The sequence below is a fragment of the Artibeus jamaicensis genome, unplaced genomic scaffold (assembly GCF_021234435.1).
Source record: "Artibeus jamaicensis isolate MK-2021 breed Jamaican fruit bat unplaced genomic scaffold, CSHL_Jam_final scaffold_1031, whole genome shotgun sequence".
NCBI lineage: Eukaryota > Metazoa > Chordata > Mammalia > Chiroptera > Phyllostomidae > Artibeus > Artibeus jamaicensis.
The window spans coordinates 655,312-680,603 of record NW_026522026.1 but is presented as its reverse complement, the minus strand read 5'-3'; the positions used below and the strand labels follow the sequence as shown (position 1 = coordinate 680,603).

General features: G+C 38.9%; 1 long non-coding RNA gene across 5 annotated transcripts in view; it reads left to right on the top strand.

Annotated features, from left to right (window-relative positions):
- The window catches only part of LOC128625903 (uncharacterized), a 64,049-nt gene that overhangs the window by 22,620 nt on the left and 16,137 nt on the right, over positions 1-25,292 (top strand). For 2 of the 5 annotated variants that reach the window (XR_008389800.1, XR_008389797.1), the window contains exon 1: positions 6,642-7,095. The exons of 2 other annotated variants lie outside the window; for them this stretch is intronic. This is a non-coding gene — a long non-coding RNA (uncharacterized LOC128625903). Of the gene's footprint in view, positions 1-6,641; positions 7,096-25,292 lie in introns of those variants that run through there. One more of the 5 variants, XR_008389798.1, reaches the window with a different exon arrangement.

Below are 25,292 nucleotides of genomic sequence, written 5' to 3'. Positions count from 1 at the left end.
CTTTTGGGGATGAAGGACTCTATATATATCAATTAAGTCCATTTCATCTAGGGCATTGTTCAGTGACACAATATCTTAGTTGATATTTTGTTTGGAAGATCTGTCCACTTTTGACAGTGGGGTGTTAAAATCCCCTACTATAATTGTGTTGCTGTCAATATCTTTCTTGAAGTTTTCTAAGATTTTCTTTATATATTTGGGTGCTCCTATGTTGGGTGCATATATATTTACAATGGTTATGTTCTCTTGGTGGATTATTCACTTGAGTATAATGAAGTGACCTTCTGGGTCTCTTTTTATGGCCTTTTTTTTGAAGTATATTTTGTCTGATATGAGTATTGCTACCCTGGCTTTTTTTCCTGGCCGTTTGGAAAATTTTTTTCCAGCCCCTCACTTTTAGTCTGTGTAGGTCTTTTGTCCTGAGGTGGGTCTCTTGTAGGCAGCAAAGGTGTGGTTCATGCTCTCTTATCCATTCAGGTATTCTATGTCTTTTGATTGGAGCATTTAATCTATTTACATTTAAGGGTAGTATTGATAGGTACTCATTCATTGTCATTTTTATACTTGTGCTTCTCATTGTCTCTCTCTTTTCCTTCCTTTCCTTAAAGCAGACCTTTTAGTATTTCTCATAGAGCTGGTTTGGTGGAGGCATATTCTTTTAGACTTCTTTTTGTCTTGGAAGCTCTTTATTTGGCCTTCTATCTTGATTGAGAGCCTTGCTGGATAAAGTAACCTTGGTTTTAGGCCTCTGGTTCTCATTACTTGGAGTATTTCTTGCCATTCTTTTCTTGCTTGGAGTGTTTCCAATGAGAATTCAGTTGCTAACCTTATATGGGCTCCCTTATAGGTTACTTCCTTTTTCTCCCTTGCTGCCTTTAAGATTGTGTCTTTGTCTTGAAATTTTGCCATTTTAATGACAAAATGATGATGTCATTAATCATGATGTGTCTTGAAGTGGGTCTCTTCTGGTTCCTCTTGATTGGGACTCTGTATTTCCTGGATTTATGCAACTTTTTCTCTCATCAAACTAGGGAAGTTTTCCATCATTACTTTTTCAAATAAATTTTTTATCCCTTGCTCTTCTTCTTCTTCTTCTCTTTATGGTATCCCTCTTATTCGGATATTATTATGTTTCATATTGTCTTGCATTTCTCTTAATCCCTCTTCATTCTTTCTCAGCCTTTTTTTCTTTTTTTGTCGTTTCTGGGCATTTTTTTCTACTTTCTCCTGCAACTCTCTGATTCATTCTTCTGCATCAACGATACTGCTTTTGATACCTTCTACTGTGTTCTTCAGCTCTGAAATTGTATTCTTCATTTCCTCTTGGCCCTTACTGATAGTTTCTATTTCTTTTTTCATATTAATATAGTTTTCAGTGAGTTCATTGTAGCTACCCTGTAGTTTCTGGTAGTTCATTGTGGGGTTTTCAAACTTCCTGATAACCAGTGCTTTGAATTCAATATCTGATAGCTGACTTGCCTCTATTTCATCTAGCATTCTTTCTGAAGCTTCCTCCTTTCCTTTCTTTGGGGGGTTGTTTCTTTATCTTCCCATTGTTTGTGAGACTCTTCTTGTTTGCTTCAGCTTCTTAAATTGATTTGTTCTGGGTTCCTGGGTTTATGGTGTGAACTTCTGTGGTATAATACCTGTGAAATTCAGTGGTGTAGTCTCCTTGATCTCCCCAAATCACTGGTCTTGGGATGTCCTTAATGTTGACTCTGAGTTTGTCTTTGGGTTTTTGTTGTTTCTGGGTCTTTTTTTGTGGGTTCTTCCCACCCGCTGGTGAACCGATGGTCCCTTTGTCTTCTACCCATTTTAATTTGCTGTGCTGGTGAGGGCAGGTTGTGTTGAAGGTAGATCTTCTGCATATACATGGTTTTGAAGATTGTGTTTTGCTTTTGTTCAGTTGTTTGCCCTGGGCAGTTTCTCTGCTGTTTAGTTGTATTTTCAGATAGGTCTTGGGTTGAGGTTTGTGTGGTTTCTATTCCCTCCTTCACCTTCATCTGTTGTTGTCTGTTGGTGGTTCCTTTGTTGTTGGGTTTCCTCTTCCTTTGGGTATCCTGGTGCTCACTGCTTCCACCTATTCTTTTTTTTTTTTTTGATCAGTTGGAGGGGAAGGCAAACTGGTTTATGACAGCAGGAGAGTATTTTATGATATGTACAGTATAAGCCAGTAAAGAAGAGATAGGAGCTCCCCTGACTATGTACAGTGACAACCGTAATCTTCAACCCACCTGGCCACTTTACAGAAAGGGTGGAAGGAAGATAAGGCTCTTGTTGGGGAGGGAAGGCTTGTGATTTGGATCCAGAAAGGAGTGAGTTTGAGGGAGGTCAGATTCTGAGGTAAGGTGAGAATAAGGAGTGGTAAATAGGTGTAGTGTGAGAGAGAACAGAGTCAACCACTGCAGTATTATAGTTCAGGCAACAATGTAGTGGGCTAAGATCTGGGGGGGGTTGTTCTGCAGTATTTATAACAGCATGCAACAAATATTATTTACAATAATATTAGAGCAACAATCATATGACAGAATCTATAATATACCAAGATTAGGGAGTATTGGACTTTCAATAGTTTGTTAACTGGGCCGGGGAAGTAAAGGACAGTAAATTAGCAATACACTATGGTTGAGGGGACAGGGGAAACCTGTCAAGTGATACAGTATATCCAGCCAAGGTAAAGAAGACTATACAGAAAGAGGAAGAATACAGAGATACCATTAAAATAGAAGATGTAATAATAATGAAGAAATAATGAAAAAATCAAATATGCAGTAACTTGTAGTTTTTTTGTTATAGCAATGTGAATTTTGTCTCTCTGTCTCCACTGTTGGGATGCCCCCTCTTTGAGTCCAACTCTGGTCTTTTCCCTTTTCCAAGTCTTTTGTCTCACTTGGGGGAGAGGGGGTGAATAATAAACAAAAAAATGGTAGCAGAAGGGAGGAAAAAGTGGTAGGTTTGGTTTGGAAAGAAAGGAAGAAGGAATAAGAAGAAACAAGAAACAAGAAGAGAGAGGGTAAAAGCATTGAAATATAAAACAATAATAAAGTTAAAAAATAAAAATATTAAACAAACAAACAAACCCTCTTGTTGGCTTCCAGCTGGTCAAGCCTTTTCTTCCGGTCACACTAGCTGCAGCAGTTTAAGGGTCGATTAGTGCTGCTTTTCTCCCTTCTCGGTGAGCTCAGCCAGTCTCATGATTGCTCTCCCAAGATCCTCTCCTTAGTGCTCCACTGACAGCAGACTTTTCCCAGAATTCACAGTCCTGGCCTGGGGTGTGGGCATGCATTCGGGCCAGGCTTCTCTGTCCCACCAGCCTGGGCACGAATCCCTTCCCAGTGCTATGGGGGAACGCAAAGGCGACTCTTGATTCTCCCAAGCCAGTGACCACAGACTCCATGTGTGATCAATGCTCTGATTTGCTTCTTCATACCCACTCCTCTCTCTGATAATCCAAGCAAACAGATCTCTCCTGGCAATGTTCAAACTGCGCCCGCCCTGGTGGGTAGGGAGGGAGCTGGTGACAGGCTCTCTCCCAGGGGCCCTGCAGCCGGCCCTAGGCTCCCAGAGTCCACAGCAGACCCAGCAGACCCGGCCCAGGCCCAGTGCAACAAGGGACGCAAGTGTGACTCTCAATTCTCCCAAGCCAGTGGCCACAGACTCCACGTGTGATCAAAGCTCTCTGTTTTGCTTCTTTATACCCATTCCTCTCCCTGATACTCCAAGAAAACAGATCTCTCTTGGTGTTTTTCAAACTATGCCCAGCTGGGTAGGGAGGGAGCTGCTGACAGGCTCTCTCCCAAAGTCCTTGAGCCAGCCCTTAGCTTCCAGAGACTGAGGCCCACCCCGGGAATGAGGTGGACCAGCCCCGGCCCTGGAGCGGCCCGGTGGATGGCCTGCAGCCTCTGCACTGTTCCCTCAAACCTTATTGACCTGCATGTGTCTCTCCTCACCATCTGGTCATTCAGAGTCTGCTCCAATTTCTGGAACCCTACCTTCCTATATGCTGGGTCCCTGTCGGCTGTCCACTGTGCTCTCTGCACATCAGCTCAGTTTTTCTCCAATGAGGGGGGGGAAGAGAAATCCTTTGGCCTACTCCACCACCATCATTCATTGCTTGACTTTTCGATTTCTGTGATATATTTAAAGGAAGAAATCATGCATTTTCTTGTCACCTCTTTCTCTTCACCTCTGTCCTTGACAGCAAAACTCTCTGAAAGGGTAGCATAGGTTTGCTGACACTGATCCCACCTCTCATTCGTGAGCCACTCTTCGAACTGACTTTTGTCCCCAGCATGCCAGTGAAACACTTTCTTTGGTGTCACCAATCCAACACAAAATGCCTAGTCACAGCTCTGAACCTGTTATGTCAGCCCTCCCTACTTAGTGACAGTGTATTGAATTGGGAAGGGCATTTGACCCAAGTGCTGACAATCCAAAGGCTAGATCAGGGTGTTTGAAAAGTTCAAGACTTGTCTTTCAATCTGCAGAAACTCCAAATCCTTAGTGTGGAAGAATACTTCCCATTATTTGCCCTGTTGAGACAGTGACTTTTCTGAAAGTACCTTTATCTCCTGAGCATATCCTGGGTATCAATCTAAAAGTTATGTGCAATGCCAAAAATCTCTGTACTCAATATCTGTTTTTTTGTAGCCTTTTACATTAGCCACAGTAAATAGCTTCCTTTTCACAAGTGGACAATGATAATGAACTTGGTAGAAATGATGAAGATACTATGTGAGAAAGAAAAATTACTCTCTCAGGGGAATAAAAGGAAGCTAATTTCTTCCATTTCTTGGCTTAGGAACCATTCGGTTAGGATATGAATACTTAAAACCTCAATGTATTTATTCTTTAATGTGTTAATATTTATTCATTTTCTTTGGTAGAAATTCCTCTGGAGTTTATCTCTTTCCCCAAACTGAAATGAACCTATCCCTGCTTTTTAGCTGACTATTACTCTATTCCTTATGGAACACCAAAACTTGTAGCTTTTTTTAACCGTTAAAATTTTGAATATGGTTTGAATATTTAGAAGCCTCGGTGGTGCTTAACCCAGTCCTCTACTCCTGGGAGGTGTTTATTGATATAAATATTACAGCTTGTGAAATGTTTCCTGAGTCCTTGGAATAATGCATATTTCTGGGTCTTACTGTCAAACACTCATTCATTCTGGGATGTGGCTTGGCTCACTATATTTTTAATAAGTGAGTCAGTTTACTCTGATGTAGATAATACATGAAGCCTATGTTGATAAAATTCTTCTGTTTTAACTATGCCCTTATGTAGATGAAGAAACAAAATCCCAATCAAAGTAAAGAACATAGCCAAATATATTTCAAAAATGTCACTAAGTGTATTGGACATAATTGCAAGAAATGAGTTTCCCTGCTTGTGAAGTTGCTAATGTATGTGTACGCAGTTTTATTCCTGTCCGTGTAATGCAGTCAGATATTACAGAACTAAACAGTGGCATGTGGTAGCCATGAGCTATGTGTGGCCATTTCAATTACACTAGATGTATAATTTAAGTGGAAATTAAGCAGTAGAACAGTGATTGAGAGCTGCTAATATATAAGGAATAGTAACATCATTAGTGTGAAAACTCTGACTAGTAGCTGCATGAGAAATATGAAGGGTGATTAAGGAGACTTACCGAGAAACAGGCTTGAAGGGCCAAGAGGCCCAAGAGTAGGCACAGTGATTTCATCCTTACTGTTACTCCTGGAAATAAGCACAATGGCTGATCAATATTCCTTGTGTTTTGAAAGTGTCCCAACCACTGGTATTTGAAACAGTGTACAAATAGTACTGTATAGCATGTTAAGAAGATTGTCTAATTTTATTTTGGACTCAGTATTAAGAAGGAGCAATACTATTAGGCTTCTGATGTGGAAGTATGAAATAATGAAACTCATTTTCACTTTTGACTTGTAAGCTAGACATAGGAGATAATGGCAATAAGTTGTTCATAAATGCTTTATTTGACAGAACTCTGATGAGTAATATTTTTACTTTCATATATTTTCTTTTAAGGTGAGTCTTTTTCTTACTATTGAGATGTCTCAAGGAACATTTATTCATATATTTTTATTGAAGTTGTTGGTATTACATCGGTTAACAGAATTATATAGGTGTAAGGTGTCCAATTCCATATCACATCATCTGTGTACTGTACTGTGTGTTTACCACTCCAAGTCCGTCTCCTTCCATGTCTTTGCAGTTGGCCCTCTTCACCCTGTCTTGCCACCTCCACCCCATTTCCCTCTGGTAATGGCCATAATTTAGTCTCTGAGGGTTTTTATTTGGCTTAATCTTTTCACCAAGAAATAAAATTTAAAACATATGATTTAGTTATAGTAATACCTCTAAAACCAATTTATAAGGTAATGCGGTGCCTATTATAAAATATCACGATGTTCAAGTCTGAAAAAGGGTGCATTTCAAAGACAGTTGACCCTTGAACAAAACAGGTTTGAGCTGCAGGTGTCCACTTATATTGAGTTTTTTTCCAGTAAATATATAGTGGGCACTCCATATCCCTAGGTTTTGCATTCACAGATTCAACCAACTGAAGATTGAAACTGGTTTTGATCTTCTCACTGGGAATCTGTGGGCATAGAGGGCCAACTGTGTGCCTTTTTCTACACCGTAGTATATATAAGGGACTTGAGCCTTCACAGATTTTTGTATACATGAGTGACCAAAAATCAATCAGTCTGCAGACACTGAAGGATGACATGTGAGTCAAAGATTATGCTTGGATTTTCTACTGTGGGGCATTGGCACCCCCAACCCCTATGATGTTCATGGGTAAACTGCAGTTGAAGGAAAAATTGTCATGTAATATAGATCCTATTTTTAACAACATTCTACTAAGTTGTTTTATTCCATGATAAGCAATCTCAAGTTACTTCCAAAACTACGTATAATGTACATCAAAGACCAAGGCAGAATTGGGGATACGTCCAGGTGTTTTTCTCTCAATCGGCTTTAAATTTACAACGAATTTCAGGTTCATGATAGCCTGTGTTCTGGGAGAGCAGTACATGCATGTCTGTGAAGACTGGCTTTCTAGTAGTCAGCTCTACCTATCAGGTGAGTGTGTTGACTGAACAAGTCCTAAAAGAATCTTAGGAACAAATTTTACTGAATATTCCATTATACCTGCAGATAGCTTTTTCTTTAAGTATTACTTTTCCTCTGACACATTCTTGGATAACATTTAAAAAACAAGTCAAAACTAAGAGTAAACATGTACTGTAGAACAATTCAATTCTCTTAGGGTTTATTTGATAGTGTTCTGGTCATTATGAAGCTCAAAAAATGTTAAGGCACATCAGGGGGAAGAATTGATTGATTGTGTAATTGGCTGGATTAATTGTCCTAAGTGCTGACATAAATGCTTTCCTTTGACATGTAGAATTTCACAAGATGTAATGGATTTTATGACTTACCAAATTTCATGTAAGTCACATATTATTTTAGTGAAAAATGGATGTTCTCTAAAAGCCCATGAAAATGATATCTTTAAAAGTTTCGGAACCAATCAGAGTGGTCCTGGCATAAAAGCAGATATATAGATCAGTGGAACAAAAGAGAGACCCCGAAATAAATGCATGCCTTTATGGTCAACTAATTTTTGGCAAAAGCAGCAACAACATACAATGAGGTAAAGGTAGTCTATTCAATAAATGGTGTTGGGAAAGTTGAATCAATATGTGAAAAAATGAAATCAGATCATTTGTTCACCATTCTCAAGAATAAACTCAAAATGAATTAAAGATTAAATGTAGGCGTCGAAATTTTAAAAATCCTAGAAGAAAACATAAGCGGTAAGATCTCAGACATTTCTCATGGCAATATTTTTCTAATATATCCCCTTGGGGAGGAGAACAGAAGAAGAAACAGACATATGGGACTACATGGAATTAAAAAGTTGTCATACACCAACCTATCAACAAAATGAAAGGATAGCCACTGAATTGGTGAACATATTGACGAACAATACTTCTGATAAAGGGTTAATACCCAAAATTTATAGAGAACTTAAAAACTCAACACAAGAAAACCCCAGAACAAATACAATTAAAAAATGGGCAAAAGACCTGAATGGACACTTCTCCTAAGAGGACATGCAGATGGCCAACAGGTATATGAAAAGGTACTCAACATCACTAATCATCAAAGAAAGGCAAATTAAAAGCACAATGAAATATCTTGTCGGAATGGCCAGCATCAATAAATCAATAAATGACAGGTCCTGGTGAGGATGTGGAGAAAGGAAACCCTTGCACAGTGTTGGTAGAAATGCAGACTGGTTCAGCCACTGAGGAAAACAATATGGAGCTTCCAAAAAAAATAAAAATGGAACTGCCTTATAACCCAGCAATTTCCCTTCTGGGAATATGTCCAAAAGAAATCTCAAAGTGATTTGAAAAAAATATATGCACCCTATGTTCGTTGCAGCATTAATGACCATCACCAAGATTTGGGAGCAGCCTAAGTGGCCATTAACAGGTGAAGGAGTCAGAAAGCCATGGTCCATCTGCACAGCAGACCACTACTCCACTGTAGAAAAGAAGGAAATCTTCCTTTTTGGAACAGCATGGATTGACCTGAAGAGCATTATGCTAAGAGAAATAAGCCAGTCAGAGAAAAGACAAATACTATATGACTTCACTTATATGTGGAATCTGATGGACAGGATTAGTTAACAAACAAAAGAGAAACAGATTCATAGGAACAGAAAACAGACTGATAGATTTATTGGGGAAAGGGACTGGGAGGCTGGGTGAAAAAGGCAAAGTGATTAAGCCAAAAGCACTCCCGTCATAGACACAAACAACAGTATGGTGATTTCCAGAGGGAAAGAGAGGTTGGGGAGGTAGAAAAGGGTAAAGGGGGACAGTGGTGATGGAGGGGGCATGGCAGCAGGAGGGGAACACACACTGCAATATACAAATGATGTATTGTAGAATTATATAGAATTATTATTATAGAATGATGTACACTTGAAATGTACATAGGTGTGTTATCCAGTGTTACTGTAATAAATTCAATAAACATTTTTAAAAAAATGAAAAGTTTAGTATTCAAAGTAGAAAGACTTCATACAATGTTTCCATGTACCTACCTCTGTGTGAGGGTCCTTCTCAGGGCTGAGAATTGTGCTGGTCAAAATGTGTCCTCCCAGTTATTTGTCCAAAGATGACAAAAGAAGGTGAGTAAGAACGAGAAACTGCAGCTCTTATATATGCTGCAATGGATTTCTAGTGATAATAAGGAAAAGCTAGTTGGAACAAATAAACATCTAGGTTGGGTGTTATTTAAACAAAGATAGAAAAGTGTCATTGCCAATTTGTCAATCTTTTTCTAAAGGGTTTTATTTTTCATTTCTGAGGAGCTTTGACCCATTCAATATTACGTGTTTCCTGAGGAAACATATATTATACAACAAATCAAAATGCCCTTTTGTTTCAATAAAATAATCTGTAGTGTGCGGGGCACTGTTGCCTCCTTAGTTTAAAGAAAAGCCCAAGCTGTTCTTTGTCAAGTAATTGTAATGGGTCATCTTTTGTTATGTGTTACTATTACCATGTTGTTTATTTTATCTGAAAGTTAACTACACTTGTGAGAAATGAAAATGTCAAGTTGTTTTTGTTATTTTATTTTATATTTTTACATGTCAAGTTAATTTTAAAGTAAAGTCTAATACAAAAGAGGCAAAATTTGGGGGGATGAAACATAGAATGAAAATTAGAAATTGTTATTAAATCAGTGATGCTAACTACCACACACAGGGCACTGTGGCCAGTTATGTCCTGAGTGTCTCCATTATATTACCTGAGTTTTGGCCCCTGTTGTACATCTTTTGGGTTTAACTTTTCTACTCCTTTTTCAGTTGAGTAGTAAAGTTGCATTACTATTTTATTCTTAGGTATTTCTACATGTCCGCTGATCTATATATTATTTGTTCCATTTATGCAAAGTTAGCATGGTTGTGTAAATGCTTTTGAAGGATGACAAAAGTGAGTGCTTGGATTAAAACTTGATCTAAGTTCTGGAAATAGCAAGAAAGAAAAACCTCGATTCATACATTTTCTTAATGTTACCTGCACTTGAATTCTCCGAGTCTCTGATTATTTCAAGATATGTAGATGATTTAAAAGATACTTAAATGAACCTTTTTTAAAAGGAAGGTTCCTGTGGCTAGTGAAGAACTAAAACAGTGTTCTGAGATTGTGTTTTGACCTGGTTTCCTCAACACATAGCAAAGAGAAAGGAGGATGGAGGGAAACTGATGGATTAAAACAATGGAAAAAGTAGACCAACGAATCACAATGGGTAGACCTTATTTGGTTCCTAATTCACAGGCAGTATACAATTTGTACACCAAGAGGTTTTTTGATATTCTTAAGGGAATTAATGTTATAGGTGAAATAATTGTATTGTCATGACCTTACAAACAAGAATCCTGATTTTTAAGGGATCCATTCTGAAATAGTTACAGATAGAATCAGGAGACTGGGACTTGCTTATCTATACTCTGGTTTGTGGGTAGTGAATTGAGGTATGGATGAAGCATGATGGATTAATTGTTATTGGGGCTAGGCATTGGGTACATAGATATTCATTACACAATTCTATTTTCTGTACATTTTAAATTCCCTAGAACAAAGTTTGAAAAAAGTAGAATGTATCTATCACTTGAAAGAATAAGTAACCTTTATCAACTTCACATTATATGTTAGTGTGTTCCAGAGATGAAAGTGAATTTATAGTCAGGTCATTTTCTTCAGAGTGTAATGCCAATTTTATTTGCTGAGTGATATCAGATAAGCTATTCCAACTCCTCGTACGTACATCAGTGTCTTCATTGAAAATGTGGACACTTATAATTTCCATGTCATGGAGTTGAGCTACTCCCTAGTTCATCATTCCCACATTTGACAGTCATTTAAGCCCTACTACATTTATTGAATGTCAGATATAGTTGTTGAAGTCACAGAATATTTAAAATGTTTTTGTGTTAAAAATATTTGTGGAGTCAGAGATGGTGTCAGAACAAAGAAGCGACATTTTGAGAGTTGACCTTAGTTTTCAATTATTGCAGTTATTTAAAAATGCATTAGCTTTGTCACATTTTCTTGGCTTTAAAACACTCTGATGACAGAATCAAGTGTAATAAACTGTATGGCTGGTTTGCTAAACTTAAGGCTTAATCAGTTACTGAACAATTAATATGGTCTAATGATGGAAATGATTCTATGTGTAGGTTTACATGGAAAGTTTAACAAACTACTTTCTTCTCTGACAATAATTCAGGTTGTCAAAAGAGAAGTGTCTCTTCTTTCTTTTTTGGGTGCCCACATATTTTTAAACGCAAGTGTTTTAAATCCAGGAAGAATCTACACTGTAACAGATCATTGGCTTTGGAGGACTTAGGCTGAACATTGTCAAAAGAGAAAGGTCAGTTCTGAGTGACTTGTGGCCAACAAAGACTCAGAGCAACATAAGCCAATGGAAGCACATGTCTGTTTAGAAAGGAAACAGTCACTGGAGTTAATCTTTAATTAATTCATGGCTTTAAAGATGGTGAGCAAATACTTTCTAGAATAGTACCTGAATTAAGTAGTGTGTGGAAGATCAAGGTGACAGTGAAGACAGAGAATTAAGTGTCAGACATAAAAATAGTTTCATGAATAATCACACTTGACTCAATGAAACTTGGTCGTGCAGCAACTTATTTGCAGTCTGCTGCTCTGTGGTGCAGCAGTACCACTGTGTCTTTGGACCTGAGGAAGGCGTGTAAGTGTGTCACTTCTGAATTTTGGATTTGGCTCCAACATGTGAAGAAAAATCAGTATAGAGTTGCCTTTTCATTAGAGTTTTATTAGATGGGTAACTCACTAAGAAGGATTATAGTTTGTCTTTGAAGATCTCTTGGGAAATATTGCTGGCTTCATCTTATTACTCAAAATATTCTTCCTGTCTCATGTTTTATTTAAAAAAGCCTGGCTCTATAAAGTTTTCTCTGTAAACTAGACCCAAAGCATTTAAAAATGCAAAATGTAAATGGAACACATTTGTTAGTTGATGAATCATGTTACATTTGTTTTTTTCCTTTAATGGACAAAATAACTCTAAGCCATAGTGAGGGAGAAATGAATATCCTGGTTTTTTAAACAGAAATCTAGAGGGGTAGTGTTAATATTAGGGTCACATCACACATGTTTAATAAGATTCATTTCTTTCCTATTTTAAAAGGATTGTTGTTCAGGTACAGTTGTCCCACCTGCTTTCCCATTGCTCACTCCTACCCTGCCTTCCTCACTCCCATAATGTCCATGCCCTGAATCCTCTATGTGAGTTCCTTTGCTTGCTCTTTCCCCTTCTTTCCCCTGTTATCCCCCTCTCACTATCCCCTCCCCTGTGGCCACTGTCCATTTGTTCTTTATTTCCACGTCTCTGGTTCTATTTTGTGTTTGTTTTGTTGATTAGGTTCCATCTATAGGTGAGATCCTATGGTACTTGTCTTTCACTGCCTGGCTTATTTCACTTAACATAGTGCTTTCGATTTCCATCCATGCTGTTTCCAAGGGGAACGAGCTCCTTATTTTTCAAGATTATTTAAAAACAATATTCAATGTCTATTGATAAGAATTTGTTACATAAAAAATAAAGAAGGGCCCTGGCTGGTGCAACTCAGCAGATTGAGCATGGGCCTGTAAACCCAGTGGTCTCATGTTCCATTCCCAGTGAGGGCATATGCCCAGTAAGGGCCAGGTCTCCAACTGGGGGAACGTGAGAGGCAACCACAGATTGATATCTCCCTCCTCTCTTTCTCCTTCTCCCTCTCTTTAAAATATAAATAAATAAAATCTTTAAAAAATAGAACAAAGAAGGACTCTAGTAAATACGTTTATTTAAAGAATGAAATAGTTTATTTAAAGAATTTGGTTTTATGTTCTGTTTAATGGGAAACTTCCTGTTTTGCTTTTTACCCCTTCATTTTTTTATGATTTGGACGTTTACTGAGTTTCCCATTTCTAAGCATTGTGTTATCCCGGTGGTCATTGCTCTTTTTATATTTTCTCTAAGTGTTTGTAAATTCCTAATTCTTTTCTTTTCTTGAGTTTTTTGAATAGCTTATGAATTTTGTGACCTCTCACTGCCCCTTTCTACCTGCTTTCTGTCTTTCTTCTGGTCTAAGAATGAGTTTCCCTCATGATTGAACCTTTTTCTCTCCTCCTACTTTTGATTTTCTCCCCAGCAGTCCTGCTCCAAATCCCCAATTCTCCTCCTCCTCTCCCTATTCTCTCTTTACTATACAACAATAAATTCACAGAAGAAGTGCTTCTGAGAGCCATGTGCTCTAAATTGTATCCAATGGTAAAGACTATCTGAATTGCATTGATGTGGAGTTCCTGCAGTAGTAGTGGTGCAAAACATTTTGTTACATAAAAGTGCAGGATAAGCAGCACACACAGCTGACTGGACCATCACATTTGACTCCTTGTTTGTTTTTACATTGCAAATGTTCTGGGTGTGAGTGGTGGGAAAAGTTAATAGTATGGGCCACAGCAGCCAGGTGGAATGCCTGTTCTTCATTGCCTACTATGTGTCCTTGGATAGTTGATTAAATTCCATGTGCCTCAGTTTTCCTATCTGTAGAATGTCAATAATGATGACAATTATAAGATGATGGTGAGTATTAGATAATTATATTTGAAGCTTGGGAACAGAGTTTGGCAAATGTGAGAAATCCAATGTTTTGTCTAGTGGTCAAGGTGTATTTGTTCTCAAGGTGTAATTTCCTCTGATAAACTTCTGTGGTTAATTCTTGATAGATTTTTCCTTTCAAGGGCAGTAATGTGAACTCTTAATCCTGGTCCTTGTTAATCTGATTATAAATTCCCATTTTCATATCCATTTTTCTTGGTAAGTCTGATATCCAGGGACAACTTGTTTCATGGGCTAAAGAGCAAATGGGAAGTGTGGAAAGTATTGTGGTTTATCCATATTCATGTTCCCAGAATTTAAGTCCTGCTCTGTTGTGCACACTTAACACAGGTTCGGAGGGTGTGAATATGATTGGCAACTGCTCTCTTACCTCCATACATTTGCCCTTTTTGTCCAACAGGGGTCCTCCTACCTTTTCCTGCCTATTGAAATCAGTGCTTTCATTTCCATCTCCAAGAAAGCATTTATTTTGCTGTCTCTTCTGTGAAAATCATAGTATGTAATATGGATCATTGTTTGTGGCCCTAATCTTAGTTATGAGCCATACCTAAAAAATTCTTAGCTAAGAATTCCTTTCTTACCTTTGATTATTACTTCATCAGGACCTGGTTGTGTCTCATTAGCCAGTGAATTTGCTTCCACCCCTTTTGTACCAAGATTTAGTGATTATATGTCTCTTCTATAATAGTTTATCTATTGTAGTTTTCTCTCAAGAGGAATAAATGTCTCCGTCCCATTTATGTTCATTATTGTTTAGCCTTGCATATAATACAGGGTGGGTAAAAAGTAGGTTTACAGTTGTTTATATGGAAAATAATATAACAATCAATAAGCAGAGAAGAAACTCTGTGTTTCACATACTCATAAGTGTAAAACTACTTTTGTTCCACCTTGTAAATAGTATGAATTCCTTTGATTGTTACTTAGTTCATTGCCTCGTTTCTGTATTTGCTACTTGAATGTTTGATGAATAGGAATTGAGTTTGTTTTAATATTTGCATTATTCTGTTCCCTAGTCTATATCCAGGTCATTTTTTATTAAATTATTTGGAGGATTTATTTTATTAGCTATAAATTGATGAAAAATATTTTGTATGAAGTGATTCATGAGATGGTACAAAGTTTCAGTTAAAGGATATCTGGAGGAAATCCCTCTCTGATAAAAGAATAGTGATTATGATATTTTGGAAAATAGTACCAGTAGATGTATAGAAATTTATTTTACTGATTTATTCCATCCTTTTTGAATATATTTCTCCTAGTGTATGATTTCTCTGAAGATAGGATGTGTTTGTATTTCTTTTTTGTAGGTTTTATCATGGTTGGAATTTTATGCACACATTTATACAGGTCTGTCTGGACAAATCTAGTCATTACAAATAGAATGAGAATGGTTTGCATAAGAGCGATATAACCTGGCAGCCAAGGAGAGTGGACTGGAATGTGCATTTGTGAACAATGATGACTTGGCTATACTAGTCAGTGGGGGTGGTAGATGCCATTGAGTGAGCATGTGTACTGTGTGGCTGTCACACTCAACATGACTGAGTGTGTAGAGCAATGAATGTACATCAAATCTTGTGATATGTGTAAACATTCTTTTGAGTAAATTCAGGAGGTTGTAGCTATGGGCAACTGGTGATTGGCAGCTTCATCATGACAATGCACTTTCTCGTGCATCCTGTCCTGGTGCAGAGTTTTTGGTGAGACAACAAATCACCGAGGTGACCGAGTCCCCCTACAGCCCAGACTTGGCATCCTGCACCTTCTTGTTTTTCCCAGAACTAAAATCACCTTTGAAAGGGGAGGGATATCAGACTATCAATGAGATTCAGAAAAATGCTATAGGGAAACTGATGGCGATTGGGAGAACTGTGTGAGGTCCCAAGGTGCCTGCTTTGAAGGGACTGAGGCATCATTGTCCTGTGTACAAAGTTTGTTGTATCTTGTATTTTGTTCAACAAATGTTTTTACTTTCCATATTCCATGGCTGGATACCTTCTGGACAGCCCTTGTGTGTATAGAATTATATTTTACATAAATTATTTAGATGTAATTTTTGGGTTATTACTCAATGCAGTAGGGTTTCACAAAAAGTCGTCTATAAATATTATAGTATTTTAACATGATGTTCTACGGGCTGAATTCAAAAAGTTACTTTTGGCCCTGGAACATTTACATTTTGTTTTTCTGGACTAGTACTTTGTGTACTATAGAGTCATCTGAAAGAGTAGAGGTGCTGGCAATACTGCTGTCACTCTACAGAGTAGCAAATAGACCAATGCCCATGTGATCAAATGCATAAATCAAGTTATCATAAGAAGTTTTCCCAGTGTAGCAAAACTAAGGGAGAAGCAATAAGGGCCCACTTTCCTCATCAGTTTTCTCTGTTTAGGAGTAGACTACATCATAATGTAACCAGGCACCAAGATTTAGATGTATGACTATTATTGTTGTTGTACTTACTAAGAAACAAGAATGTAAACAAAGGTAAACTACAAAATAAGAAACTTCATAGGATGTTCTGAAGATGAAGTTGATGTTGCACATATAAAAGTCTGACCCATGTGATTAGTGTTCAATTTCAATAGGCATTTTCTCTGGAAATCTTTTAATTTTTAAAATATGGTGATTTCATGACTCTCCAATAATTGTGGAACAATGCGTATTTAAATATTAAAGGTGATTTACAAGAATTTGGTGGCAGTGGGGAGATTGAGTTGACATTGAGCTTAAAGTATCAAGTTTTCTTTGCTAACGACTTCATGTAGTTGACAAGTGGAACCCACACAGAGTTTGTAACTTCCTAATTATGTTGACATATTCTGTTACTATGCATGTGTATGATCCAGTAAATCTTTTAAGTTAATGCTAAGTACTTCATGAATTGTCACCTTCTGTAGTCACATATTCAGTGTGTATGAAAGAATATCTTTCCTTTCTCCTTGGTGCTGTAGTTTCATACGAACACACATTTTTAGCCAAGTGTTCTTTATTGTTTTTATAAGATTTTTTTAATCTTTAGAGGAGAAGGGAAAGGAAGGAGAGAGTGGGAGAAATATCAATGTATGGTTGCCTCTCATGAATCCCTTGCTGGAAACTGGCCTGCAACCCAGGCATATGTCCTGACTGGGAATTGAGCAGCGATCCTTTGGTTCACAAGGCCAAGCTCAATCCATGAGGTACACCAGCCAGGGCTTTTAGCCAAGTGTTTTAAATACAAGGTGTGATATCTAGCTGTTGTGGAACACTGGCTAAAGCATGTAGGATGAACACTGTCAAAACTGAAAGAATCCCTGCATGGATCACTGCCAGTAAAGGATCAGAGAGTCCAAAAGAGGCGGAAAGCACACTGCTTTGAAAAACAAAAAGTTTTCCTCAAGTGGAACTTTAATTAAAATCTGACCCAAAGACATCTTGACTAAATACTTTTTAGAACAAGATCTAAAATGGCAATTGTCTTTCCTGACAAGAAATTCAGGTTGCTTGTGGAATCTTATTCTTGTTAGTGAATAAAATCATTGAACAGGTAAAAATTAATTTTTCTCCATTAGAGATTACATTCAATATTTTGTATTAGTTTCATGTGTACAGCATAGTGGTTGGACAACCACACACTTTATACAGTGATTTCCCAGAGGTTTCATGTACTTACCTGGCACCACACATAGTTACTAGTATGTTCTTGAGTAAGTTCTTTGTTCTGTACTTTACATCCCTATGACTATTTTTGCACTACCAATTTTAATTTCTTAATTTATTCACCAATTTCCTCCAATTTCTCAACCCTTTTCTCCTCTGACACCCATCAGTCTGTTCTCTGTATCTACAAGTCTAATTTTAGAAAATGGTTTTTCTAAAGAAATCTGTATCTGGTGGAATTCAAGTTCATGGTTTATCTTGGCTTTCCTGTTATAATGACTTTTTTCTTGCTTTAGTCATCAGTTTCATTATATAGGTAGAAGCTAGTTGTTAGAACAAATTTATGAATTTGACTTACTACGGAATTGATCCTTTTGCATTAGGAAACATGCCTTGTCTGTGGTAACACTTCATGTCTTTAAATCTGTTTTGCCTGCTATTAGTTTAGCTACATCAGATTCCTTTTGGATAGTGTTTTACATGGTGTACTTTGTTCTTCTTGTTTCACCCTCTCCTCAAACATTCAGTGTCTTTTTGCTTAAGGAGAATCTCTTGTAGACAGTACATAGTTTTCACAATTGGGTCTGGCAGTCTTTGTCTGTAATTAGATAATCCAGTTTGCTTGTTACTGATGAAGGGCTCACTGCCTGTGTTGGAGTCAATAGTATGGCATCAGCATCTGAGTAAAGAAAAAGCAGTTATTGCTAATCAACCAGCAAGGAGACTGGTCATGAGGCTCTAATCCATCTCCTGATCCAAGTATTTCTGTGGTATATTGAAAGGAAGAATTGAAGGAAGTTATGTGTATTGTCTAGAGCTACATTATTTTATCAAAATGAGAGCTTAGAGGATGTTAGCTTTTTATGCATCACATGTTCATATTGGGGGGGTTAATATGTAGTCCCCAGTAGATTTCCAGCTAATGATGCTGAAAGGTGAGTTGTTTCTCTAGTGTGCATGTCAGAATGCATGACTTGTGGTTTTGTTCTGTTACCTCTGGAAGAGATCTCCCTATCTCTAGAAATAAGGCCAGTTTGGACTGGTTGTGCAATTACAACTTCCCCGTTTTGTTCTTCATTCCTTACTCCTGAGGGAAAGATGGTACCAAGGTCTGGTTTCAGTTAAGATGGTTGATTACCTCCAAGGTGGAGTCAGATTAGTCTTCCAATTGTCTCCTTCTTATCTGGCTCTTAGGATTTCTGCTGCCCACCTGTTCCTCGATGGTCTCTGAACCTTAGAGCAGCCACTCTGGTTGTTTAATTTACAAGCAGAGAGCACAGCAATGGTAGAGTTAGAAGTAGGCCAGGGTACCTAAACCCTCGTATGAGACAAAGAATAAAGTGTCACTTTGGTTGTCATGTTCCCCAGGACCTGAACCATACTGATGCTGTTGTGATGATCACTGGAGAAAAAGAAAGTATGGGTTTGATCACTGTTTCCTGCTGATCAGGGGTGGAGGGGAGGATTTGAGGAATGAAATTGCTTTACATTGATGAAAGTAAGCCAGGGTACCTTTGAAGAGTAAACAAATATTTAATCTTAAGAGGAGTAAGGTTATTTACATTTGTAAATCTGATCTCAAGAGGGATCTGACTCCTGAAAATAAGCAGCTAAAAAGATTCTTTAGAATACCTGTCTGTGGCCAAGGTTCTATTTGTGCCAGTAAGTTGGTGATTTCTAAATACTTTCCCACCTGGCTGGAGGGGTTTATATAAAAGCAGCAACATTTTTTTCACAGAGCTATACCCAATATTTCAAAAATGTATATGGAAGCACAGAAGGTGCCTATAGCAACAGCATCCTGAGCAAGAAGAAAAAAGGAGGAGTCACTTTTCTTGTTATTGACCATATTATAAGGCAGGGGGCCCAACCCCCAGAGTGTGGACTGATACCGGTCTGTGGCCTGTTAGGAACCAGGACACATAGCAGGAAATGAACTGCAGGGCAGCCAGCAAGGGAAGCTTGGAAGCTTCTCTGGCATTAATGACCTCCTGAGCTCTGCCTCCTGTACCCCCTACCCCTGTCCAGGGAGAAAATTTGTCTTCCATGAAAATGGTGTCTGGTGCTGAAAATGTTGGGGACTGCTGCTATAAGGCCATAGTAATGAAAACAGACACATAGATCAAGGGAACAGAATAGAGAGCCCAGAAGTAAAGCCACACTGTTATAATGAGTTAATATTTAACCGAGGAAGCAAGCACATGCAATAGGCTAAAGATAGTCTATTCAATAAGTGGTGTTAGGAAAATTGTTCAGATACCTGCAGAAATATGAAACTATGATGACCTTCTTACACCACACACAGGAACAGATTCAAAATGGATCAAAGACTTAAATGTTAGACCTGAAAGCATAAAAATCCTAGAAGCAAACATAGGCAGCAAAATCTTGGACATTGCTTGTAGCAATGTCTTATTGAATATATCCTGCCATGTAGGGGAAGCAAAAGAAAAAATGAACAAATGGACTATATCAAAGTAAAAAGGTTTTGGACAGCATAGGAAAACAAATAAAAGACAACACACAGAATGGGAGAACATATTTCCTGATTCATCTGAGGAGGGGTTAATATCCAAAATTTATCAAGTACTTTCAAAATTCAACACCCCCAAAACAACTTAAAGCCCACTAAAAATGGGCAAAGGACTTGAATAGACACTTCTCCAAAGAGGAAGTATGGCTGGCCAAGAGACTCATGAAAAGATGCTCAATGTTGCTAATGATCAGAGAGATGCAAATTAAAAGCACACTGCGATGCCATTTTACACCTGCCAGAATGGCTATCATCAATAAGTGCACAAACAGCAAGTGCTGGTGAGGATGTTGGGAAAGGGCAGCCCCTTTGCACCGTTGGCAGGAGTGTAGATTGGTGTAAGCACTGTGGACAGCAGTAGGAAGCTACCTCAAAAGATTAAAAATGCATCTATCTTTTGACTCAGTGATTCCATTTCTGGGAGTATATCCAAAGAAACTTCAAAGAGTACTTGGAATGACATAAGCACCCCTGTGTTCATTACAATATTGTTTACCTTCACCAAGACAGGGAGGCAGCCTGAGTGTTTACCTGTGGATGAGTGGCTAAAACAACTATGGGGATATTTCTGATGGAATACTAGTTGAGCATACAAATGATTAAAATTTTACCCTTTTCAACAGTATAGATGGTCCTGGAGAACATTGAGCTGAGTAAAATAAGCCATTCAGAGAGAGACAAATCCAAATGCTTTCACTCATATGTGGAATCTAATAAATGAGCTAACAAGCCAAACAGAGACAGACTGAAAGTGAGCAGGATGGCAGCTGATGGGTTGGAGGGAAGGAGAGGGTATGGAGGGATTGAGCAAAAAGGAAAAAGTGCTTCTTTTCATAAAATCTTGTGGACTTTCATTTATTTAAATTTCTTAAATTGAATATGCTATTAGAGTTGTCCCATTTTTTCTCCCCTTTATTCTTCTTCATCCTGAATCCCTCTTCCACCAGCATTTGCCCACCTTAGTTTATGTTCATGGGTCATACACATAAGTTTGCTGGCTTGTCCATTTCCTATAGTGTTCTTAACCTCCCCCTGTCTGTATTGTATCTGCCATTTATGATTCGTATTCCCTGTACCTTTCCCCCATTCTCCCTCTGCCCTACTCCCCTGGCAACCTTCCATGTAATCTTTGTTTCTTTGATTCTGTTCCTGCTATAGCTGTTTGCTTTACTTGTTTTTGTAATTTTTTTAAGTTCAGGTGTTGATAGCTGTTAGTTTGTGGTGACTTCACTGTTCATATTTTTGATCATCTTCTTTTTCTGAGATAAGTCCCTTTAACATTTCATATAATAATGGTTTGGTTATGATGAACCCCTTTAACTTGACCTTGTCTAGGAAGTACTTAATCTGCCCTTCCAGTCTAAATGATAGCTTTGCTGGATAGAGTCATCTTGGATGTAGGTCCTTGCCTTTCATGACTTTGAGCATTTCTTTCTAGCCCTTTCTTGTTTGCAAGGTGTCTTTGGAGCAATCAGCTGATGGTCGTATGGAAACTCCTTTGTAGGTAACTGTCTGCTTTTTTCTCTCTTCTTTGAAGGTTTTCTCCTTATCTTTTATATCAGAGGATGTAATTATGATGTGCCTTGTGTGTTTCCTTAGGTCCAACTTCTTTGAGGCTCTCTGAGCTTTCTGGACTTCATGGAAGTCTTTTTTCTTTGCCAGATTGTGGAAGTTCTCCTTCATTATTTTGCCAAGTCAGTTTTCAATTTGTTGCTCTTTCTTTTGTCCTTCTTGCTCCCCTATGATGAAGATGTTGGTATGATTAAGGTTGTCCCAGAGTTTCCTAAGTGTCTCATTTCTTTGAATTTCTGTTTCTTCATTCTGTTCCAGTTGAATGTTGATTTCTTCCTTGTGTTCCAAACTGTTGATTGGAGTCTCGGTTTCCTTAGCATCCTGGTTTGTTCCCAGTACATTTTCCTTTTTGTCACTTTGTGTAGCTTCCTCTGCTTTGCAACCATACTCACCAATGACTGTGAGCATCCTGATTACCAGTGTTTTGAACTCTGCTTCTGATAGGTTGGCTATCTATTCCTTGCTTAGTTCTATATTTGGAAGTTTGATCTGCTCTTTGATTTTGGTCCTACTTCTTTGTGTTGACATGCCTGTTACATGGCAAGGTGGGGAGCCTTAAGTAGTCATCAGGGTGGGGCCACCCAGGTTGCTGATTTGTGCTGCTATATGTGAGGTAGGGGCTGAGAGGGATCACCTCTAGGCTTCTGCTTGGCTCTTGGCTGCTTTTCAGTCAAGTCCCCATCTACTCATAAGCAAATTGGGCCCTTCTGCTACTGATCTGTGGGTTGGTGGGTTTGGGTACATTCTAGGACCCTGTGGGTGTCCAATGAATTCTCCTATGAGGTTGGGGGTTTCTCTTGCCAGGACAACCCCTGGATTTTTACAGTCAGAGGTTTTGAGGCTTTATTTTCCCTGCTGGAAAACTTGGTTGTGTGGTCTATTTCGGTCCCTGGCTATTCCTTCTGGTTCATCCACATGGAAATGTGGGACTGCCCATTCTGCCAGCTGCCACCTTGTGGTCTGCCAGCTGCTGCCTTGCTCTCCCAGATCTTCTAGCTGCTTCCTTGCATGAGAGTCCTCTCCACCTCTCTGCCTGTCTCAGCTCATCCAACCAGTCTGGATGAATGTTTCTTTAACTCCTGGATTGTTGGACTTCCATAGAGTTCTATTGTCTGGAAGTTCTGATTATTTTCTGTTTTTGAATTTGTTGTCATCCTTCTTTTGGTTGTGTGAGGCGGGAAAGTTTATCTACCTATGACTCCATCTTGATAGCAAGTCAGGACTCTTTTGTGTGTGTGTGTTGGCATGCAGCTGCGATTGTATAGTCGACTTGTATAACGCTTTCCTGGAATGTCCACCCTCAGTGCTTAGAAGCCTTGGTTTGACTTGATTGCACACTGAGATATAAATTCTAGAAAACAGGCAAATAATGGGCTCAGCGAGAAATTCCTTAAAAGACAATACCTTGAAACTTTCTGTCCTAAAGTAGCTTTCCTCCATGTCTGAAACAGCTTACAGGTCAGTGCTTGGTCCTTTTTGATCTGGTGAACTCTTTTGCCCACATTGGCTGTCGAGACTTCCGGAATCATTGTTTGAGTATCCAATAAAGAAGGGAAGCACCAAGAAGCCACAGCATTCACTCAGGCACACCACATTTTTTTGATTTCTGCATATTGTTTTCCCTGCTTGTTCACACGTTTGATAATACTCCAAACTCAAAGTATACTCAGTCAAGTCTGAGTTGTGACTAAAACCCATCTGTGCTTTCCTCATAACTGCTTGTGGTGACCTCTGAAAGTAGTTCACTATTTCCTTCACCCAGAAAAATGCACAAAATCATGGGACTCAAGAGTTTCAAAACTTCATGTTCACTTTAACACCCATAAGACTTTCCAGGCCACCCAGTGCATGGAAGTCTGAAACACTGCCAAGAATCCGAAGGATGTCCCTTTACTCAAGCCATGTGTGACATTTTGTTGTTATAATGGTGGAATTGGCAGGTGTGCTGAGGCCACCCAGTGACGCTAGACACAGGCTCGGTGACCCCAGAACAGTGCTGAATTTTTGCTGCACATGCTTGAAAATGCAGAGTAATGCTGAGCTTGAGAGGTTAGATGTAGATTCTCCTCTGCTTAATGAGAACATGCAGGTGAACAGTCTTCTCAGAGGCAGCACAGAATTTCCAGAGGTCATGGTCAGCTGAACCCACACATGAGCTCTCTCTGCCACATTGAGACAAACCTACTGAAAAAGAGCAGATTGTTCCTAAACCAGAAGAGAAAGTGCACAGAAGAGAAATATAACCCCGAAGAAATGAAAGAAAGGAAAACATAAGGCCTGGGAGTAAATTCAGCATAAAATAAGTGTGAATACAAGGGAAAGCAGGAGAAAAGAAAGCTTTTTAAAACTTTCACTAGCCCTTGTGGCAGAGCTAGTCTCATATGTAACTGCAGTTCCTGGAGTGACTCCTGTTTCCCATCTATTTTTCTGTTCTTCTTTCCTGGCAAAATTGGGAGCTTGGTTCAATTCAGTCCTTCCATTTATTCTGCTCTTGTATACATCCTGCCTGCTCAGCTCAGTATATATACTTCAAAGTTGTGTCTCTTCAAAAATTTTATTTATTTACTTATTTATTTAAAATGTAACTTATTTTTAGAGAGAGGAGAAGGGAATCAGAGAGGGAGAGGAACGTCAATGTGTGGTTTCCTCTCACAAGGCTTATTCAGGGTGATCTGGCCCTCAATCCAGGCATGTACCCTCTTTGGGAGTCGAACCCGTGACCATCTATTTTGCGGGCTGGGCTCAACTCACTGAATGACATCAGCCAATGCATGTCAGTTGAAATTTCGTCAGGTCGTGCCCTCCAGTTCCATCCCATGGTTACCTAATCAAACATTAATCTAGATATTTCTGCAAAAGGGACATCCCAGAGGTTGTTAAATATAGATAACAAAAAAGAGATTACCTTAGATAATTTTGGTAGGCTCCATATAATTATGTAAAGTCTTAAAAGTTGATAAATTTCTCCATCTGGAGTCAGAGAGGTGGTGAGGAAGAGTAGGCAGAAGAGGTGTGCAGGGGATACTTCTGGCCAAGATGGAGGCATTGGTGGAAATACTGTACTTCTGCACACAACCAAATTTAAGGACAAGAAAGATTTAGAAGCAAAAGTACAAGCCAAATAGACAGAAAAGGGAACTGTACTAAGTCTGGACAACAAGGGACCATTCATCCAGACCAGTAAGAATGGTGGAGACTTGTCTGGTGGAGAATGGTCCCCACAAGAGGAGGCATTGATTTGCCACCTGGGCAAACAAGAAAAAAAACACCCAGTAAGGCTTGCAAGGCGGCTGGCTGACTGAGGACACATTTGCATGTAGAGAAAACAGGCAGGTTTAAAAATGGTCAGTGAGACAGACCGTACAACCCAGGACCCCAGTGATGGGAAATAAAGCCTCAAAGCACAGACTGGAGAAAGTTTTGAGGGCTGAAGTGCCAGGGGATACTCCCAGCCTCAAAGGAGAGTTCATTGGAAAGACCCACAGTGTCCTAGTAGAAACCAAGCCCACCCACCCAGGAACCAACACCAGAAGTGCCCAATTTGCTTTTGGGAGATTGCAGATGGGACTGAAATCTGAGAGACAGTGGAACAAATACTATTGCTCTCTCTATGATTCGACCCCTAGTCACAACACAGTAACTGGCCTGACCTGCTCCATTGAACACCTAATGCTCAGCCCCTTCCCCATAACAGACACAAACAGACCAAAACATTATGGCTCAAATAGAAAAACAGCTCAAGGCCCCAGAGCCAATGCTTCTAAGTGACCAAGAGATAGCTCATCTATCAGATGCAGAGTTG